General features: G+C 41.1%; 1 protein-coding gene and 1 long non-coding RNA gene across 64 annotated transcripts in view; one reads left to right on the forward strand and one right to left on the reverse strand.

Annotated features, from left to right (window-relative positions):
• Window positions 1-22,173, forward strand: part of Myt1l (myelin transcription factor 1-like) — a 398,973-nt gene that overhangs the window by 192,700 nt on the left and 184,100 nt on the right. For all 50 annotated transcript variants that reach the window (XM_039111668.2, XM_063261464.1, XM_063261488.1 and 47 more), the window contains one exon: window positions 19,777-19,912. The gene's annotated coding sequence lies outside the window, so the exon portion shown is untranslated. The remainder of the gene's footprint in view (window positions 1-19,776; window positions 19,913-22,173) is intronic.
• The window catches only part of LOC134479354 (uncharacterized), a 155,782-nt gene that overhangs the window by 28,159 nt on the left and 105,450 nt on the right, over window positions 1-22,173 (reverse strand). The gene's annotated exons all lie outside the window — the stretch shown is intronic.

Consider the following 22,173-nt stretch of genomic DNA (forward strand, 5'->3'; position numbering starts at 1 on the left):
GTAGAATCAAGATAACCTCCCACAGGCATTTCCAGAGGCATATACTGGGCGATTATAGATTCTGTCAAGCTGTCACTTCGCACTAACCATCACCTTGAGAAGTGATTGGCAAGAAGGACCAGGACTGGTGAATCTTGGGAACTAGAACTAAGATGCCATGAGAGGAAAGGGACCACTCTTCACTTGCTCTTTTCACAGTGGAAACACATGTTTTTAAATCTCTCCTGAGAATTAGCCTACATGTTTTGAAAGCCAGTGACTTAAAGAATACCCACAGAGCTCTTTGGCTATTGCTGGACAGGTATTCACATTAGAGTTTCTTCAACAATCCCAAAACTGCTAAGATTTATGCTCGGTGAATTTGTCTGCTCTAGACCTTTTACATAAGAGAAACCAATTGAGGGTTTCCCTGTCTGACCAACTTTTCTCATTGGTCTTCCTACATTTTCCCTGAAACAGTATTATAGCAGGCACTCATTCCTCTTAGTGGCTGAGTCTATTGGGATGCATTTCGGTTCCTTACTAGCACCCCATTTGTTCAACTGCTGTCTGTCTGTCTATTTATAGGTTTATAAATACCAAAAACTGGTCCTCACATTACCATGGGAGTTTTAGGATTGACTTAATAATTTCATGGATATCCATCAGGCATTTTTGACAGACTGATTAGAATCTTCAGATCAGTCTAGGGTATAACTGTCTTAATATTAAGTCTTTTGGTCCATGAACATGAGATATATTTCCATTTAATTTATATCTTTCATTCTTTAAAACATTATTTTATGCATGCAGTAATGGTACATGTCTTTAATTCCAGCATTTGGGGGATCTTTGTGAGTTCATGGCCAGCATGGTCGACAGAGCTAGTTCCAGGATAGCCAGGGCTACATCATAAAACAAAAGAAAACAAACAAGAACAACAAAAGTGAAAAAATCATTTTTTGAAAAACAAACCAACCAAAAAACACAATAATTTGTAGTTATAAATACTTGAATCTCTTTTCTTCAGTTTATTCTCATTCATCCTTTACAATGGTAATTTGAACAGGAATTTTTAACTCTACTTTTTGGTTTTGATACTTTTAGTTCTAATTTTCATGGTCTATTTCATGCACTATATCAAAATATTAAGTGAATGCCTTATAAACAACATAAATTATTCTTTAAACTTCTGGAGCTGTGAAATTCAGTGTCAAGGCAGTGGCATAGTTGGTGTCCAGTGAGCGCCTATTTCTACATTCTGAATAATTATCTCTGTGTCTTCATGTGGAGTAAGGAATTACGGGAATTTTTCTCAAGCCACTTGTAAGGTTCCTTCATAACCTAACTGAAGCCCATCCCTCACACCACCCTTACAGCTTGGAATTGCAACATCATGCTCTTTGGAGGAGTCATAAATTCAGACCATAGGAGTTATGAATAGAAATACAATTTGTTTTATTATATTGTTCTTTTTATCCTCCAAATTTGCTAAACTAATTTTTTTCTAGTCTTAAGAATTCTCTATATACAGGCAAATGGATGGAACTGGAAAATATCATCCTGAGTGAGGTAACCCAATCACAGAAAAACACACATGGTATGCACTCATTGATAAGTGGCTATTAGCCCAAATGCTTGAATTACCCTAGATGCACAGAACACATGAAACTCAAGAAGGATGACCAAAATGTGAATGCTTCGCTCCTTCTTTAAAAAAGGAACAAGAATACCCTTGGCAGGGAATAGGGAGGCAAAGTTTAGAACAGAGGCAGAAGGAACACCCATTCAGAGCCTGCCCCACATGTGGCCCACACATATACAGCCACCAAACTAGATAAGATGGATGAAGCAAAGAAGTGCAGGCCGACAGGAACCGGATGTAGTTCTCTCCTGAGAGACACAGCCAGAATATGGCAAATACATAGGCAAATGCCAGCAGCAAACCACTGAACTGAGAACGGGACCTGCATTGAAGAATCAGAGAAAGGACTGAAGGAGCTGAAGGGGCTCGAGACTCCATATGAACAACAATGCCAACCAACCAGAGCTTCCAGGGACTAAGCCACTACCCAAAGACTGTACACGGACTGACTCTGGCTCCAACTGCATAGGTAGCAATAAATAGCCTAGTAAGGGCACCAATGGAAGGGGAAGCCCTTGGTCCTGCCAAGGCTTTACCCCCAGTGAAAGGGATTCTTGGGGGAAGGGCGGTAATGGGGGAAGGATTGGGAGGGGAACACCCATGTAGAAGGGGAGGGGGAGAGGCTAGAGGGATGTTGGCATGGAAACCAGGAAAGGGAATAACATTTGAAATGTAAATAAGAAATACCAAATTTAATAAAGATGGGGAAAAAAGTTACATCTACAGTAACAAAAAAGAATTCTCTATATACAAATGTGTCATATGATAATAGAAATATTCTATTTGCCTCCAATCAGATATACTCTATTTAGTTTACACGCACAGTTGTTGAATAGAGGTGACGAGAGCAGGTACCCTTATTTGTGTGATTTGGGGGAAAACATTCATTGTTCATGATGGACAATTATGTAAGCTCTTGGACTTTCATGTATAATTCTTCTCATATTGTGAAGTATCCTTTCTTCAGTTTTCAACCTGTTTAACTGAGATGCTCTTGTACCTGTATGGCCTTCATACAATTACTGCGATTACTATAGTAATTACATTTTAAAATGGAGAGCTCACCTTACATTCCTGAAATAAATCCCATTTGGAAATAGTGTGTAGCCATTTTTTGTACATTACTGGATTTGGTTGTTAGTATTTATTTGAATGTGCTTTAATATTCATAAGGGTTGTTTTAGTATAATAAGCGTTATTTTAATATTCATGAGGTTTCTTACTATTCATAAGGGTTATCTGCCTTACTTGGTCCTTTTCTAGTCCTGTTTACATGTTTTAGTCTCATATATACTGATCCACAGAATAAGTAAGATATATCCCCTCTTCTCTAAAACTCTAGAAGAATTTGAGAAGGCTTACTGTTACTTATTCAAATTTTAGGGGAAAAATTCACCAGGGAAGTGAACAAGACTCATGCCTTGCATGTAGACCAGCTTTTTGGTGTTTTGTCATTAAACGTTATTAAAATACGATTTGAGTATTCTTTTCTTTGGATGAGCATCGAATATTACCAAATTATCTCCTCCTTTCCCAGTAAGTTTTCGTAGCTTCTGACCCTTAGAAGCTTTCTATTCCATTTCTGGCATCTATTTTGTTGACACATAGTGACTCATATTACTCCTTTAGGTTCCTTTTTCTTTCAGTAAAAAACTAGCGCTGTCTTCTCTCACTTTCCTCCCTGTTTGTTTGTTTGTTTGTTTGTTTTTGTTTTTTTGGTGATTTTCAGCTCTTTTACTTTTTCTCTTGAGCAGTCTAACTAAAAAGTTTTAATTATTTCCAGAAACATGGGCTTGCAAATGCCCTCTATCCTGTCCTTTGCTCTTTATGTTTCTTCTCTGATCTAGAGCATCCTCATGGGCTACTGTTTTAAGTACGTGGTCCCCAACTGTTTGAGCTATTGACTGACTGTGGAGAGTTTGGGATGTGGTGCTGGTCTTTTGGGTGTAAGCCACTAGGGTTTGGGACTTTAAAGGTGGCACCCACCCCACTCTATCTCTGACCCAGCTCTTGGCTTCCTGGTTGAGAATACATGAAACCCCAGCTTCAAGCTCCCACTGTATGGATGAAGGCTCTCTGTACCACCTTCCCCACCATGATGGACTAAGAAGCCCTGAAACCATGAGCAAAAGTAAACGCTTCCTCTGTTAGGCTGTTTCTCCCAGGTTTTGTCACTATTAAGAGAAAAGATAAGACTGTTTTAAAATTCCAAGGTGCTTTTCCCTATGGTTGGGTTCATCTCTCTCTCTCTCTCTCTCTCTCTCTCTCTCTCTCTCTCTCTCTCTCCCTCCCTCCCTCCCTCCCTCCCTCTCTCTCTCTCTCTCTCTCTCTCTCTCTCTCTCCCCCCCTCCCTCTCTCCCTCCTCCCCTCTGTGTGTTATTTTCTTTACAGTCAACACTCTTAGAAAATTGTTATTGGCCTTAACTCATTTATTTGAGAGGGGAAGCAGTTGACTTTTCTTTCTTTCTCTTTGTTCCTGGTTTCTTTTTAATTTCCCCTCCATAAAAGAGCATGCACTGTGTGATTCTAACGCTGGGAAGCTTGTGAAGGTCTGATGTGTTGTCTATCCAGCGGATTCCTGATTGGCTGTTGTGGAGAATGTGGGTTTTCCCATTACTCAGAAGGCTTGTTTTCCATTGTGCCTAGTTGTGTTGCAGCGTAGTTTATGGCTTTGTAAGCCAGCTTCTAACTTTGTCTATTGTGAAGGGTAGGTAATGAATCCAGCCTTGTTTCTGGGGCTTCTTACCCTTGTGTCTGGTTTCCCTTTACATATTCTGCTTGCTTCTTGTTTGACAGCCTTTGTGATTGTTGGACATTCCTGACTTACTCCATCACTTACAATTTCAAATGTCTTTTTTTCTCTTATAATAAAATATTTCCTCTTGTATCATCTAGCAAAGACTCTTCTGGTTGGTCACTGCTTGCAAACCATGACATTTCCAGGCTCTAGCCTTCAGATTATTTTCATCTTTCTACTCAAAGTATATTTTTTAGCTAACATTAGAAGGATCCTATTTGAAATCTGTTTTTCCAATCTCTATTGGTTGTACTATTTAATTTACTTAAATTTATTACAATTATTGCTGAGGTTAATATTTAAGCTTTAAATCATAGGGTTTTTTTTCCTGAGCACTGTCTTTCTTAATAACTCTATCCCTCATTGCCTTGTCTGTTGTGTTGATCTTTCTAGGGGATCTTTTTAGTTCTTTTTCAACGTAGACTATTGTTTCCTTGTGAAACATACAAGGGATCAAATCCAGGACCCAGTGCGTGCTAAGCAATTGCTCTGCTACTCCTGGATGCTATGTGACTGCTCTGCCATTCTTGTATGCTGGGTAGTGGCTCTGCCAGTGATCTTCTTAAACTATTGTCTCAACTCTACAAGAGGTCAAATGGCTAAACACAGAGTCACAAAGGAACTGGTAACTGTAAAAGGTTTCAGAATTCATAATGACCATGGCTGTGTCAATTCCGGTCCATATTTTGTCACCTGAGTTCACTACAGCCTTGCTTTTGAACACACAACACACACAACGTGGGCTCACTGCACTGTGTACAACATCATGACACACAATGCCAACAGATGCTGCCTAGAACACCTGGCTCAGGTTTGAGATCACTGTGTAGGAGGAGCAGTGGTGTTTTTATTGAGCATACAAAGTTTTCTGCTCTTACAGAAACAATGACTTAATTACAGAAAACAAAGACTTTTGATGTTTTTCTGTCATTTCTCAGCCTGTGAGTAGCAGATTAAGAAATGTTGGATTATATTGTATTGGAATGGTAGATTTTTTTGTTTCTTTTTTACAGTTTTCTGACTTGTGTTTCATCAAAATCTGCTAAATGAATTTTGGCTTTGGATTAGGACAGAATTTCCAACAAGTTCTGCAATGGTCCTAAAATATGTCTACCATTTTCTACTACATATTCATGTGAAATGGTATTCTCAACATTAATTATAAATCAAAATATCCATGAACTCTAAAATCCTGAAGATGCCCCATCTTTTGTGGTACCAAATTTTCATTTAGGATTTAATTCCTTAGGTAAAAATAAGTGAATTCATCTATCTTACTAGTATGCAAAATTGCCTTAATTTTTAATAGAGGGTAGCATTACATGTGTTCCAAAGAATTATTTTGCAATATATGTATTTATGATATATCATCATTAATGATTTATTTTCTATACCCATTACATACCTATATACGGAAAGACACATGCAAAAAAGATCCATGAAGATTAAATTTCAAGAAGTCCTAATCAAACCCCTAGTCATAGTGTTCATTTTTAAGAAGAGTTTGGCTAGATGGAGAACTTGAGACTGACCCCAAAGACCTTTCCCACATGGTCTCCATAGCGTCAGCTGTGATCACATGATCTGCCATTTAGTCAGCTGTTTCCACCTGTAGTTTTCTTTATCTGCTACTATCATGTTGGCCCTTATGTGTCTGGGCATAGGGCACTTGTGTATATTCTGATTTTGCTCTGTTAACATTCTTCAGCATAAAACTCAATTAAGAAAGTTTCAGCTACTATTTTTTTCTTTTTTTCTTTTTTTTTCATATTTTGAGAGTTTATTTTTAGACTATGACTTTTTCTGCTCTTATTCTTTTTTTAATTTTTTTTAATTTTTTTTAAATTTATTTAATACGTAATAATAATTCTTTGGTTTCCGGGTAAACATCCCCCTCCCCGCTCCCCTTCCTTATGGGTGTTCCCCTCCCAACCATCCCCCCATTGCCGCCCTCCCCCCAACAGTCTAGTTCACTGGGGGTTCAGTCTTAGCAGAACCCAGGGCTTCCCCTTCCACTGGTGCTCTTACTAGGATATTCATTGCTACCTATGAGGTCAGAGTCCAGGATCAGTCCATGCATAGTCTTTAGGTAGTGGCTTAGTCCCTGGAAGCTCTGGATGCTTGGCATTGTTGTACATATGGGGTCTCGAGCCCCTTCAAGATCTTCCAGTTCTTTCTCTGATTCCTTCAACGGGGGTCCTATTCTCAGTTTAGTGGTTTGCTGCTGGCATTCGCCTCTGTATTTGCTGTATTCTGGCTGTGTCTCTCAGGAGAGATCTACATCCGGCTCCTGTCGACCTGCACTTCTTTGCTTCATCCATCTTGTCTAATTGGGTGGCTGTATATGTATGGGCCACATGTGGGGCAGGCTCTGAATGGGAGTTCCTTCAGTCTCTGTTTTAATCTTTGCCTCTCTCTTCCCTGCCAAGGGTATTCTTGTTCCCCTTTTAGAGAAGGAGTGAAGCATTCACATTTTGATCATCTGTCTCGAGTTTCATTTGTTCTAGGCATCTAGGGTAATTCAAGCATTTGGGCTAATAGCCACTTATCAGTGAGTGCATACCATGTATGTCTTTCTGTGTTTGGGTTAGCTCACTCAGGATGATATTTTCCAGTTCCAACCATTTGCCTACGAATTTCATAAAGCCGTTGTTTTTGATAGCTGAGTAATATTCCATTGTGTAGATGTACCATATTTTCTGTATCCATTCCTCTGTTGAAGGGCATCTGGGTTCTTTCCATTCAGCTACTATTTTTTTTCTGGTATTTTTTTCTGACCCTTTCTTTTCTCTCCCTATCTTGATTCTCACTGAACACCTAATGATAGACCTAGTGAAGCTCTCTAGACTCATTTCCAAGGATCATTTCCTTCCCTTTCCCTCTCTTCCTCCATCCCTTCATTCCTTTCTTTTTCTTTCTTTCTGCTCCTCAGACTATGCAGTCTTCTCCTAAGCCCCACTAAGGAATGTTTCATTTCACTGTCACTTCTTAACTCCAGAAACCATACTTGGGCTTTTCATATGGCTATGTAATTTGTTTCTATAATGACCTCATTACTTGGTAAATTGACATTTTTAACATTCCCTTGACTTTTTTTACTCAAACCTTTGATTTCTTAGAGCATATTATATGCAACATAAATGTATCATCTACTATAAGAAATATTGTATATTAATCAGTTCAATCAAATACTATAAAACTTGTATTTATGAGAAGGAATTAAAATTTTTTAGTCTCCCTTACATTGTAAAAAGTTTATGCAAACGTTTATGCAAACGTTTTTAAAACACACACACACACACACACACACACACACACACACACACCAGTAAAAACTTCATTTGCACAAAGGCCTTGCTATATTCTTGAATAACTAACCAATAGGGAAAGCCTGAGGTCAGACCCCAGTCAATGAGAAAAGACACTTTTACCACCTACTTCCTGCCTCTGTGTACCTCTTACAACCCTTTGGTGAACAGACACCTCTTGGTCAAGTGTAAAGTCTTGCCTTGTTTAGATGCTTTAATTAGAATAGTGGTATTTTTCTTTGCCGCCTGGAACTCATTCCCAACACTAAATCCCTACTCTGAGCCTTCATCGGAAGGTTTGTTGCTGGCTCTGTTTTCCTTCTTGGGTCACCATCACCATACTTTTCTTTTTTGTCTCTGCTGATTTTTAAAATATTTTATGACAACTCTGGTGCAGATTCTCCCCTGAGACTTGCTTTCATTGGTTGTTGGTTGCAATGTGTTTGTTGGTTGGTTGGTTGGTTGGTTGGTAGGTTGGCTTTGTTTTCCTTGCTGCTAACTACTTGACTGATGGTCTGATGAATACTGAGTTCTCTGTAACTTTGTTTTGTAAGTTCCTGGGACTTACGAATTGTTCTGTTTTCAAAGATAGGTTTCTGTCTCACTACAATCTACCGGTGTTCTAAGAACCATGGGAATAGCTTCTTAAATATAGTGAGTATCTTCAGCTCTTTGCCAGGGGCATCTATTTAAGAAGAAAGGGAGCCTCTTAACTTTCAGTCTTGATTAGTGAGCCCCAAGGTCATTCCATGGTTAGTTTCTTCCCTTTTCTTTGCCTTTCCTGCACTAACTCACAGCCTCTTAAACCCCTTGGGTATAGGTTCTCTAAGGTTTCCTAGGACTTCCAGGCTTCCCCTAAGCTCCTAGGGAGACTTCTGTTCATCCTACAGAAACCACAGCCTTGGGCAGAGAGCAGTTGGCTGCATTCACTGTTATTTGTAGCACCCTAAAGATAGGTCCCCCAGTACTCTGTTTAGAGACCAGGGATTTGCCATGGGACCGCAGATTCCCAGAAACGCTGAAGCAAGCCAAACACATCACATCTCTCTGTTCCTTTCAGCTGAGCAGCCTTGGCTATAGTCATTCTGCTGGGATAATGGGAGCCTGGAGCACCAAAGTTAAAGTTCATGGTCCTCAGTGTATCAGCAAACCCAGCATGCCGTGGTTTCTTTGGGTTGACAGTTCTCATTTCACTCTAAGGCTGTGCAATAAGCACAGTCCTGATGTAGCTCCTTACTTCACTGTTTTTATTGTCCTGTGAATCCATAAGTTATTTAGTTCTCAGGTTTTTATAGCTTTGGGTTGTAATTCATGACCTGGTCCTAGCTGCCTTTGAGGCTTATATCGTCACTTGTGTGATGATTCTACTTAGTGAAATCTTGCCTCTCCTGCCTGCTGCAATTCGAACCCCATGGCTTAGTGTGTAGCCTCCCTAAGATATTGAACCGTAGTCATTCACCTTCTCCCTGGTGCACAACATCTCAGTACCTGCTTCCCATTGTATGAACTCCCCTCAGTTCTGCAGCGTCAAGTAAAGAGTCTCACGCCAAGAAACAGGTAGCTCCTGGGTGGCTAAGTGTGCTGGGACTGTGTGCACAGGTTAAGTGTTCAATATGTATGTACCACACAGGCAGCATGCTTGTGGTGTTTTCTGTTATCAAGAGGAGTTAGACCATCAGGACATATTCAGCAGAGTGACTGACACACAAAAGGGTGAAACACTGTGTTGCTTCAGAACTCAAATGTTAGTGAATTAATTATTGCAGGCTTGAACATGGAGTATTTGGGCATACCTGTGGGCCATTCTGAACAACCTTAGCCACCTAGATTCAGAGAGACAGACTCCATTGAAGTGATTGGTGCACACCAAAGAACTGCCAGCACAGAGGGGTAAACAAGGCCTAAGAAATAATACCATTACTTTTGGTGAGTGAAATCAATTAGGTTTTAAGACAATATAACCTTGAAGGAGTCTAAGGAGTTATACGAAGCAGAACCCATCAAAGATACATAAAAGGGGCTAAAATCAAGGCCTCGCATGAGAGCCAACTCAATGCTGAATGAAATACTGTACCATTTGCATATCTACTCTACTTCCCAAGGGATGCCTGGCAAGTTTTGAGTAAGGAATATGATTTTCCAGCCCTGTATTGAAACCCACATATCCACCAACCCACCACGGGTATCACCTGGAAGTCAAAGTGAAACACTAAAATGTCCTACTTTGTGACTTGCCACTTCCTCATGTTGTAGATCTTGATAAGTGCTTCTTTTGGAAGCAAAGTGTCCCCACAGCCTCACATATCTGGTGTTTGCAACACTTGGGAAGGTTGTGGACATCTTTGAATGTAGAGTCAGTCTGGGAAATGCACCACTGTATAGAGTAGGTTTGAGAGAGAAAGCCCCCTCAGCTAGGGTTCTCTACTTTCTGCCTCCAATGCAAGATGAGTAGCCACACCAAGTTGCCACATGCTAAGCCACTGCTCCCTGGAGTGCTGCCCTGTGGTTTATAGCAGTAATCAGTCATCAGTAGCAACTTCCTCCACTTCTGATCCCTAGAACCCAGCTCATCATAAAACATGCAAACCTTGTGGCAATATCACCGACTCAGTGGATCGGTGAGGAAAAATCTACTTGCAAAGGTCTTTGCAGCAGTTCTATAAACTGGGAGCTCATGTCACTGAATGCACTTGTGGTATGGTTGGCATTGGATATTGAACCAGGGAATCACTGTGCTGGTACAGCATGCTACCACTGAGCTACACTCCATAGTTGTATGCATTTTAAAGTCACAGATCTAGATTTCAGCCATATGCATTTTACAGTAACAGAACTATTTTTCTTTCCAGACCTTTTAAAATACATATCAAATTTTACATAACTAGAGTTTGCGAAGTTTGGACAGATGTTCGCATTTCTATTGTCATGGCATAAATCAGAAAGCTCTCAGAATAATCTCTCTCTTGTTTAATGTCTCCTCTTCCAACTGGTGTTTTTGTTAACGCCACTAGTAAAATTTTTGACCATTCTTACATTCTATAAAAATCGACTCACCCCCCCTAATGCAAATTTTATAATTTTTTGGCCTTCAAAATAATATATTAAGGGTACAAATCAGAGACTTTTTTTTGTACCTGGGTATTTAGACGCTGAGTGAGGTTTGTAAGACACCTAAATAGACACTTAAGAGATGAAACCTGTGCACACTCTGTCCCTGTCCCTTCAGCTTTATCTCCAATAAGCTTCATTACTTGTTTTTTTTTCTTAATTTATCTCCACATTAATAAATTAGTATAACTGATGTTTGGCTGTTTTAATGTGTTTTAGGTTTGGGAGAGTTATGTCAGGAACTGCCCAATACCTGATGTCATGGTTAGTTTTGTGTCAACTGGACACATGCTAGAGTCAATTGGAAAGAAGGATCCTGTGTTCCCTTAACTAGTGATTGTTTTGGGACGGCCTGGACAATTGTGGGTGGTATAATCTCTGGGCAGGCCCTGGGGTATGGAAGAGAGCATATGAACAAGTCATGCAGAGCAAGCCAGTAAGCAGCTTTTTTCTATAGCCTCTGCTTCAGGTCTGCTCCATGTTCCTGCTTTAAGTTCCTGCCCTGATTGTCTTGGATGACTGTGGATAAGCAGTGAGATCAAATAACCTCAATCCTCCCCAGGTTGCTTTTGGTTATGATGTTTTACCATAGCAATAAAAATTCTACCTAAGGGCAAAATTGGTACCAGAGGTGGGATATTTCTATGACAAACTCACCCATGTGTTTTTGAAGGATTTGGGTAGCATTTGAACTTTGGGCTAGAAAAGCCATTGAGTGTTCAGAGTTTAATGACATTTTGTGGGAACTTAGAAGATAATTCTAAGAGCAGTGTAGATGATGAGACCTTGGCTTATCAAATTCAGAGATAAAATCGGAGGCTCCTTAAAAGTTATAATGGGGTTGTCTGATATTCTGAATTAAGAACCACTAAAGAAAAACCTTCCATTTGATAAGACAATTAATATTGGTTACCTGGGGTTGGAGAATCAGCTGTGATTAAAAAGAGACTAACATCACTGAGGCAAAATCTTCAGAAAAGTATTTCCTCAGAGTCAGTGCACAGAAGCTGTGGTACAGAGGAGGCCAAGGTTATACCTCCTGGTAACAGCTGAGCTTGGTAATATGTAAGTAACCTAGCGGTACAGGGTATGAAGGGATGAAGGAGTCAGGGAGAGCAGCTAAGTCTTGGCACTATGTGCCTAAATAGAGACCATGGTGATGGTGAAGCCTCAGTTGAAATAGAAGCCCCAGTACTGGAGGGGTCATTTTGAGAAGTAGAGGCATGGCACCATGTGGCAGGCACAAAATCCGAGTGGAGCCCACGAGAGGCTACTAGTGAGAGTGAAGTTACTGTGGAGAGCTAGCATTTTGGAAATGCTAGTAGCATGTTAGGACCATAAAGCATCAAATGTGCAGTTGGCCTAAGCCTTTGAGACAAGCTTCATGGCAAAGCCCAAGAAGTGTCAGTGACAAGGTCCTCTGAAGCCTGGAAGTGTGTAAGTGGGTCCCAGATGTAAAACAGTGAACTATTTACACTGTTGAATCTGGGTTTTGCATTGAGTTTTACTTGATTGTGTCTGCTTCCTGATTCTTCCTTCTTGAAGTAAGAAAGTATTTAACTTGTTTTTTAATTTGTAGACCTCCAACAGTTCAGAGACTTTGGAACTTTAGAGAGATTGGATATTTTAGAGAGACTTTGAACTCTGATGGAGAGTCTGGATGTTTTAAAAAAAAGACTAAACTTTTAAAGCTTTAACAATTTCAAAGTCTGTGGGGCTTTTAAAGTTATACTGTGTTCATATTCTGATATTAATATGAAATCTTGGGAGCAAACAAAAAAGAAAAGGTTATTGTTTAATAGTGTCATATCAGTGGGTAATGCTGACAAGGAATTAATTGTCCTGGATATTTTTATGTCAACTTGACATAAAATGACAAGCTAGAGTCATTTGGGAACAAGGACTCTCAATTGAGAAAAATGACTTTATAATTTTGCCTATCAGCAACTCTGTAGGGCATTTTTTTTCTTAATTAGTGATTGATATAAGAAGGCCCAGCCAATTGTTAATGGTAACATCCCTGGAAAGGGTGCCCTGTGGTGTAAAAGAAAGCAGGTCGAGCAAGCCAAGAAGTAGCACTCCCCCATGGTCTCTGTATTAACTCCTATCTCCAGATTCCTGCCCTAACTTTCCTGACTGATAGACAGTAAACTATAAAATAAAATAAGTTGCTTTAGATCATGAAGTGTTTGAAATATTGAACTTGTATCCTACAAAAGCATAGCCCACAGCTCTACAGTAGAAGAATGAAGTTGGACTTAAACTGGGAGAATTGGTAGAAGGATGAGAGCCAAGTAGACTTGTAAATATCCCTGTCTTAAGTAGAAACCTCAAGTTTCTGGGCTCAGAGTTTAAGAGCACTTGTTCTTGCACAGTCACAGGCTGTACCTAGTGATAAAGGACCATAGAATAGCTCCCCTTTCTGTTTGGGGAAGAATCCAAAAACACTGGAAGCAGGAAGACTCTAATAGTCCTGGACATGGAGTGTAAGGGAAGCTCCAAATTGATCTTGATCTTCAGATAGCTGAGGTTTTTTGTTTGTTTGTTTTGTTATTTGTGGGTTTTGTTTTTGTTTTTTGTTTTTTTGTTTTTGTTTTTGTTTTTGCTAATTTTGACTTTGTGGCTTACATTCCTAATGTATTTAGGTGGCAAGACAAACTATTTTAATATTTAGAAATAATTTGAAGACATTACCCTCTAAGATCCTTTTCTTAGGAAGCCATGGGCTTATTTCCCGCAGAAAAGGAAATAAAACAGACAGAAGCAGACTCAGAGGTAACAGTCACAGACTATTCGACCCAGGACAGAGATCCTGGTGATGTCTAAACATGTCTCCAGGATTGCACTGGCCAAGGATCAAGGAACAGAAAGGACTCTTGAGGTGTCTGCTTATTACACAAGGTGGTAGCTTAATTCTGAGAGTTCATGGGCGAATTCACTCTGAGGACACAGTAAGGTAGAGAAGTTACTGACTGTGGGAGGAAGCATGGTTTAATGCAAGCATGACTCATCATCCAGGAGTGTCCTCTCTACTAGGGCTCTGGAGTATTCCCTACCATCTGCATGCTGTCCAATAGGGCTGTGTAAGGCATGTTGATAGGTATACTCAGAGGGTGCATGCTGGTAAGTGCTCTCCACCCTCCCTAGTGGAAACTAAGGTCCTCCATCCTTAGACATCCATAGAGCTGTATCCATTTGTTCAGGAATTTGGAGATAATCCAAGAGGAATGGATAGCACACTTGAAAATCTTTCCCTCTGGAACATGAAAACAATGAGAATACATATTACATTGTCTAAAATCTGTGTGTTCTGTCATTCACTGCAATGGGCTAATAGAAGTCACAACTGGTACAGCTGGTGCTAGACTCTTTCAAGTTCTGGGACTCATAGGAGTGTGTCCTGGGTCCCAGACAGGGTACGTCCATCATCAGGTGAGCAGAAGGAAGAAAAAGACTGCGGCTCATGCTTTCTCTCTCGGGTGAGAGTCTGTGGAGGACTGCAGCCTCCCTCCAGGCTCATCCATCTGTGAATAATCGTGTTTGGCAGCTGATACATGCTGGCTCCTCAGGAGCAGAGCGCGCCAGCAGGAGCGATGAGTTCCTGGCTTGGGTTGTTGCAAGAGGTGGTTTCCTGACTGTTGCCATGTTAACAAAGGTGCTAAAATAGCTGTTTCAACGACACTTAAAACTGAATAGCCTAGATATGTCTCCCACTCAAACGGCAGTAACTTGGTCTTCTACTGGAGCTGTGGCTTGCTTGTAGCTGTGACTTGCCATGGAGACTACCCCACAATGCTCATGCAGCAGCCACTCGGTGGGCTGTCCCTCAGCCAGGGAACTCCATAGTCAGTCTACAGTTCTGATGTTTCCTTATCACATAACACATATCCTGCTACTGTTTAAGCCACAGATTTATAAAGCCCACTGCCAAACGTGCAAATAGCCAGGAGCCAATTTAACCCAGAATTATCTGCCCCATCTCTCTGAGTTTCAGCCATATGCTCAGTGTGGCTGCTAACAGATACGGTGTGTGTGCATGTGAGCACCCACGCTCATGCATATGCAGGTGCACATTCACTTGCCTGTTGTGCATGCATGTGGAAGCTAGAGAACGACCTCAGAGACCATCTATCCTGGCTTTTCTGTGTCAGGGTTTCTCCAGACCTGGAAGGGCAGATTTTCCTAGTCTGGATATGAAGCAAACCTCAGAGATCACCCTGCCTCTGCTTCCCATAGCATCTTTGCAGCATTTTTAACATGGATTTTTGGGGCATCAATCACTGGTCCTCACTTGCATAGCAAGCACCTACTGAACCACCTCTACAGTCCCTTTGGTTGTTTTAATATGGAAGAGAACAATGGGGTGAAATACACATTGCAGACCACCTGTTTGTTGTACAGCAAGCTCAAAGACCAAGGAAAAAACAAACAGCTACATTATCTCTGGCAAAGGACTCGCAAATGTCAGCCTGGAGAAGAATGTTCTCCACTACCCATCCTTTGGAAAAAAGATTTAACAGTGGCACAAGAAAGGACTAGGAGGCGGAAGAAGGGAAGAAAAAACAGAAGGAAGAAGGAAATAAACAAATCTGCCTTTCTTCAGCCCCCGAAGCAAACTTTTTAGACACGTTGTCTATTTTCAGTACAAGATAGATTACCAAGTTTGTACACCTCAGTATAGAACAAGCCTAAAGAACAAAATACATAGTAATCAATACTTTTCTATGTTGCGACAAATAATTCTATTGACTACATAGCTAATTTCAAGTAAATTAAACAGTACCCACTTTTGTTAAGAAGAGATAGTAATAGTAATTATTTATATCATGACTATTAATAAAAATTAAGTTTTAAATAATCTTAACCATTAATAATTCACTGACCTAAAACTAGTTTTTTTTTCCTTAGAGTTACTGCTTTATCATATGTGGTATGAAGGAGTTTGTAACTTGGTACTTAACCAAGTATGTAACACACAGCCAGCTTTTGCAATGCAACAGTTAAAAAACCTTGGTAAGAAAATGGACAAAGACAGGGACCTATATGTCACTTAAGATGACAGACCATGCAATGGTCGGTCCCAGAATCTGTAGGGGAAGGGTGGGCTTAACCCAAAGAGGCACTGCATACCACCAGAACGACTGACAAGATAAAGAGCCAACATACCACACTTGGTAGGGCCAGGAAGATGCACTCATCACAGCCTCCGTGGAAAACCTTCTAATAGCCCTTAGAAAATCAGACTTATGGGACCTTGAAGTCCATTACAACCTCTTAGTTATTGACCGGGAGTATTCCCAGAGAAATGAAAACATATTCACTCACAAACTTACACGAAAACATTTGCCGCAGCTTTGTTTTGGAGAACTCCACAAGAAAATTACCCAGATGTCCCTCAGAGGATGAAAGACTAACCATGGGACAATAGGTCATCGGATGCTGCTCAACCATGGTGAAGAACAGTCAATGAACAAAGCAACCTGGGGAATCTCCAAAGGAAGATGTTAATTAAGAAAAGCTAGTTCTAAGGTCCTGCAGTGTAAGACCTCATCTAAACATCCTTGGCACAACAAAATACAAAAATATGGGTATCATACTAGGGGCCTGAGGCAGAGGTGACAGAAGCTGAGAGGAGGGCTTGCTATAGAAATGTAGCCCGGTGTCCTTGAGTGACTGGTGTTCAACATGCTGACAGTGACAGTGGATGCTCCTCCTACACATGACATAGAGCTTTAAAACTGTACACAGTGTTAGCCAGAGTCTGTCATCTTTCCACCTCTGTAACAAAATCCTCAGAACCAATAACTTAAAAGGGAAAGGGTGATTTTCGACTCTCAGATCTAAGTTCACTTCAAGCCCAGGCAGATGACTGCTTCAAGGCTTCGGTGGGTGCCAGATGAAATGAAGAAGAGCAGGAGGCAGAGCGAGCTCTGTCAAAAGGAGTCAGGGTATCTTAGCTCCCTTCAAGGTCACCATGATCTATGGATGTTTTACCAGGACACAGCTTCTAAAGTCTATAGCATCTTCTAATAGGGACACACTGAACAGAGTAAAACTGAACAACACACATGTGCACACGAGTGCGTGTGCATACACACACATACACACAAACACACACACAAACATACAAACACACACACACACACACACACACACGAAAATTTTGAGCATCCAAACTGTGGCACATATAGAGACACACACATATACATATAGAACTTCATAGTCTAAGGAAGGAGAAGATGACCCAGTGCTACTCTGGGTAGATGATACCCTGTTGCTTTTGCAAACTTCAAGGGATGCAGAGGAAAGGGCAAACGAAATTCCTGTGGCATCCCTTCTAAGTGCATCTGAGTCTCTTCTGTGCCCAGGTTCTCTTGGGAATTGAGGAACAGAGCAAGGGAAATAGTGGGGACAGTCTGCTATGTTGCTTGTTTCTGCTTCCTGCTAAACACTCCACTTAGAGCTCATCCCAGGATCCATCAGAAGTGAGCACACAACATATGGGGAAACCAGACACTCTTCACACACTCATCACTAATACTAAGGAACTGGGCAAAGGTGGGGTTTTATATGATCCTGTCAACTTTCTTGTGAATTTCCACAGTGATAGATACTAATCAAAGCATGGTATGTAGGTATGTGCATCCTAATACACAGATACACACACACACACACACACACACACACACACACACACACACACACGGGGGGGGGGGCGACATGCACACATCAAAAGCCCTGGAGAGGGTGGCAGCAGGTAGCCTACAATGCATTTGTTGCAGGATGCTGTCCTCTAAGCAAATGAGCCTCCATTTTCATCAGATCAGTTGTGCCAACTTGCAGGCTCTCACCATCTGTCTTGCTGACTGTTGACACCTCTCATTAGAAGGAAGGGTTGGGGAGAGTCATTCAGCCTTCACTTAATCTTCCAGCCCCTCCTCCCAGCCATTTGTATGCAACTCTGCCCTAAACCCACATGGCCTCACACCTCCAGGGGTACTTTCTGGGGAAGATCATCTGAAGCGATGATGCCGTCTGACAGGCAATGGGGAAGCCATTATCAAAGGTAGATGAAGACCTTCCACTGTAGCTGCTTTGAGGGTCACCCACACTCTATGTGGTCTGTGAGTAAGCCCAATAAAACTCATTGGCCCTTGTGCAGGTTAGTTAATGTCAACTCTGCATAGTTAGGGTCATCTGGGAAGGAACCCTCGATGGAGAAAAATACCTTCATCAGATTGGCATACACTGAGTCTGAGGCATTTCCCTGATTGTTGATTGGTGCATTGGGGCCCAGGTCACTATGGGTGGTGCCACCTGAGGCAGGTAGTCCTGGTTTGTGTGAGAAATCAAGGTGGTCGAGCCAGAGAGAGTAAGTGAGTAAGTATCAGTCCTCCATGGCTTCTCTTTTAGTTATCGATGCCGGGTTCCTGTCTTGGCTTCCCCTGATTATAGACTGTAAAGTGTACAATGACATAAACCCTTTCCTTCCATGTGGCTGTTGTTCATGGTATTCATCAGCAATAGAAAGCAAACTAGGACAGTTCCCCAGGGAAAACTTTGGTGGACTAGCATGCCGGCTTGTCACTGGAGCCTTGGGAGGAAGAATGGAGTGGTTTATGTTTCCCCAAGGAAGAGACTCTCATGTCATTGCTCAGTGCCTTTTCCGTCTACATCGAAGAACTGAGCACATGAAGGAAGGATTGCAGATGGGGCCTTCATCCTGGCCTCCACACTGACCTCCTCCTCTCCATGGCTCTCCCGCTTGAGGTTGTGCCTCTAAGCCTGTGTGCTCAGAGACAATGAAAGGGTTGAGTTGTGGGTGACCTGAGGATGGCAGGCAACAGTCTGAGGTGCTCTACCACAGCCCCCACAGAGAGCTGGAAATGTATGACAAGCCCTTCCTGGCAAATGAAGGGTCAGTTTGGGGTTCCAAATATGCTTTTCATTTTCTTCCACAAAATTCTGTTTTACAGATATGATCACTTTAATGAAAACTCTTAAGTAATAGAAGAATATTACTTAAGAGGTTACTGTGTCTCTTCATTTTTATCTGTCAACTTGCCTCAACCTGGGGTCACCTCGGGAGACAGTCTTAATGAAGAATTGTCTAGATTAGGTTGAACTGTGGGTATGTCTGTGGAGTACTGTCTTAATTGTTAATGGATATAGGAAGACCCACCCTTAATGTGGCATCATTTCATGGGCTGGGACCTGAACTATGTAAGTGTGAACAGAACATCTAGCTGAGCATAAGCAGCAGCCTGCTCGCAGTGGGAGCTTTCTTCCCAGTGCTGTTTATTGTGATGTGATGTGACCGACTGCTTGAAAGGCAGGACAGTAACCTTGTGACCTAGGACTGTAAGCACAAAGAAATTCTGCCCCTCAGTTGATTTGGTTAGTGTATTTTATCACAGCATCAGAAATTAAACCAGGACTTATTTATTTATTTATTTGGCTTTCTTTTAAAGCAGCAAATAACAAGCTCTTGCAAAATATTTTAGATGATGTGACCCCGGGCAGGTTTACTATCCTCTGAAGTGAAGAAAATAAAATATAATCTCTGCTTCTCCAATTAGCCTTACGATCTATCACACCATCTCAATGCTTTTGAAGCCAATTACACATAACTCTTGTAGCTGGTTTTATTTATACATGATAGTTTTATACTCTCTTCACATTGCAATGTTAAGTTAACTTGATTCCTAAAGGGATTTTTCTATAAAGAATGATTGATCCAAAATCTGTTGTGATATGGGGGGCAGTGTCATCGTCCCCTCACAGGATGCCTATGTGCTTAGCCTGTTATACCTCACTACTCATTACAGATACCGTGCCAGCAGCACTGTGACTATGTCCTAGTAATCACATCCCTCATGTGGGATTACTGTTTTATCGTGACTATCAGCTCATTATCCTGCTTCTCTATTCTTCTCTAGAGTGACCACATCTGGTAGAAGAGGGGAAGATGTAGTTACTGAGTCCAGTCCAGTGTTTGTGTCTCTCACATTGCCAACAAAAGAAAGACTCCAGCTGGCCCCACAGACATATGGATATTCCAGGAGCCACGTAAAGGTAACTGATCTGCCAGCCTTTCTGTGCCTCTACATCTGCCTTACAAGTTGTTCATTTGAACAAGCATAAAGTATGATTGTGAAGGGAGGGTTTTAATTTGTTAAACAACGGCAGAGCAGAGTGCAAAATTGGAGGCATGCTTCCTGCTGCTAGACCAGGACATGGGAGTTCTCTCAACTGTGGAGTTAAATGGAAGTGTCTTGCCCTTAATAGGACTGTCCACTCCTCTTAGATAGGCAGCACCTCCTTGGTGCTAACTCCTGAGAAGTTGGATCTGCTTCCATTTTTAGTTCTGTTCAGGGCTTCCATGTTTAAGGAAGGGGTGTTTGTATTTAGGACCTTACTGCAAGGAAAGGATGTCACAATCCTTTGTTGTTGATGGATCTTTCTGAACGCCATGAGATCCTACAAGCTGCCCCCTTTACAGAATTCCAGGTTATCGCTGAGCTTCTGTCAGGAAAATGAACTGTAATAAAATACATCATAGCATAAAAGTTCATCTTAGCTGTGTCTAGACACGTAGCTCAGGGATCCTGAAAATACTCACATACTCATATGGCCTTAGGCATCGATTTTCTGAGTAATACATATCTAAACGTCTCATCTTGATACCCACCAGGTATCACTTCTTCCTTTCCTCACAAGCAGCCTCCATCCCTCTTCCTGTCCCTACTATTTGGGTTCTTAAAGCCTTTGTATGGGCAGGGTCATAATGCATCTCTCCATTTTATATATATATAATATATATATTATATATACACATATATGTATATATGTATATGTATATATATATATATATATATTAGTGTAAGTATATGTTTATTGGTTACTTGGAGCTTTTTGGGATTCCATGTGGATTTTAGAATGGTTCTTTGCAAAACAAGATTTTGCGAAGGATCCCATTGAGTAGTGAATCACATGGCTAAGATTCTTAATTGGATATATACACTTTTCACTCTTTCTAGTGATGAGTTTCATACATTGCAATTTGTACATGTAACATGACTTTAATTACTTTTCTCAACCCAAATAATAATATTTATATTTTATTACCTCCTTTTTTTTTTAATCTGGCTTGGTAAACAATAAGCTGTTCAAATTCTGGCCAGAAGATGTTGTCTCATTCTTGAACAACTCTGTTTGCTGCTGATAATTGGGTGGGTGCTGATGATGGTTGAAGTTCCACAGAATCTTTATGACTGCATGAATAGTGTTTATTATAATAGAATAGAGACTCCCTAACATAGGTGTTTCCAGGTCATAGGACATCATTCATGACCATGGAAGAAGCGTGGGTAAGGGAATAACTATGGGCACCTGTCAGCTCTCATGTGCTGAAGTTCTATAACTCTGCACGTACTCAACCCCTCTGCACACCTACCAATCTCAGGGACGGGAGGCACCTGCTATTCTCACTCAAAGTGCAAAAGACTCCATTAATTTAGTAACGAGCCTAGGATAATCTTTGGGAGTAGCCTGGGTATAAATAAACCTGCCTGAATGGAAGAATGAAGGAAGTTGTTGCAGATCCAGTTTGAACATCTGTCACCAACTCCAAGAAGCCATTATATTTCAGATATTAATCGAAATCCATTTCAAGTTTAAGAAAAATAATCTAAAGGTGGGCAGGCTGGTAGACATCTGCAATCCTAGGGTTTGAGAGATGGAGGCAGGAGGATCAGTTCAGGCCAACCTTAGCTATATAGTGACTTTGAGGCCAAACTGGGCTATATGAGATCTAATAAAACATGCATGCGTGCACGTGTGCGCATGCACAAACACACACACACACACACACACACACACACACACACACACACACACGTTAACTAAAGGCATACACTGGGTTTGGAGAGCTTCTGTGAAGGTGCTGGGGTAAAAGCCTGTGCTCACAGTCTCCGTACCTGTTTTCATGGTTGCAACAGTGCCAGGAACTTTCTTGTCTCTTAGGTTGTAAAAATGAATAAGAGGAGACTACTGCCTCAAAGAGCAATCTACAGAAAGGGATGTAGAGTGTGGGACTCAACTTGTTTCCTGGTTAGATCAGGAACTCATTCACATCATAACACATCAGTAAGAGGTCTGTGTAGGACGACTTAGCTCAGCAATGGAATGGAAGTTACAGAGATTCAGTCCATCTTTCTGAGACATAGCACAGAAGAAATCAATCTCTCCAAAAATGCATGAACCCTCCCAATCCTAGAAATGATAGGCCTGTCCTTACTCACATCTGCTGGTCACTCCATCTACCCAGTACCCAC

The sequence above is a fragment of the Rattus norvegicus genome, chromosome 6 (assembly GCF_036323735.1).
Source record: "Rattus norvegicus strain BN/NHsdMcwi chromosome 6, GRCr8, whole genome shotgun sequence".
Classification (NCBI taxonomy): Eukaryota; Metazoa; Chordata; class Mammalia; order Rodentia; family Muridae; genus Rattus; species Rattus norvegicus.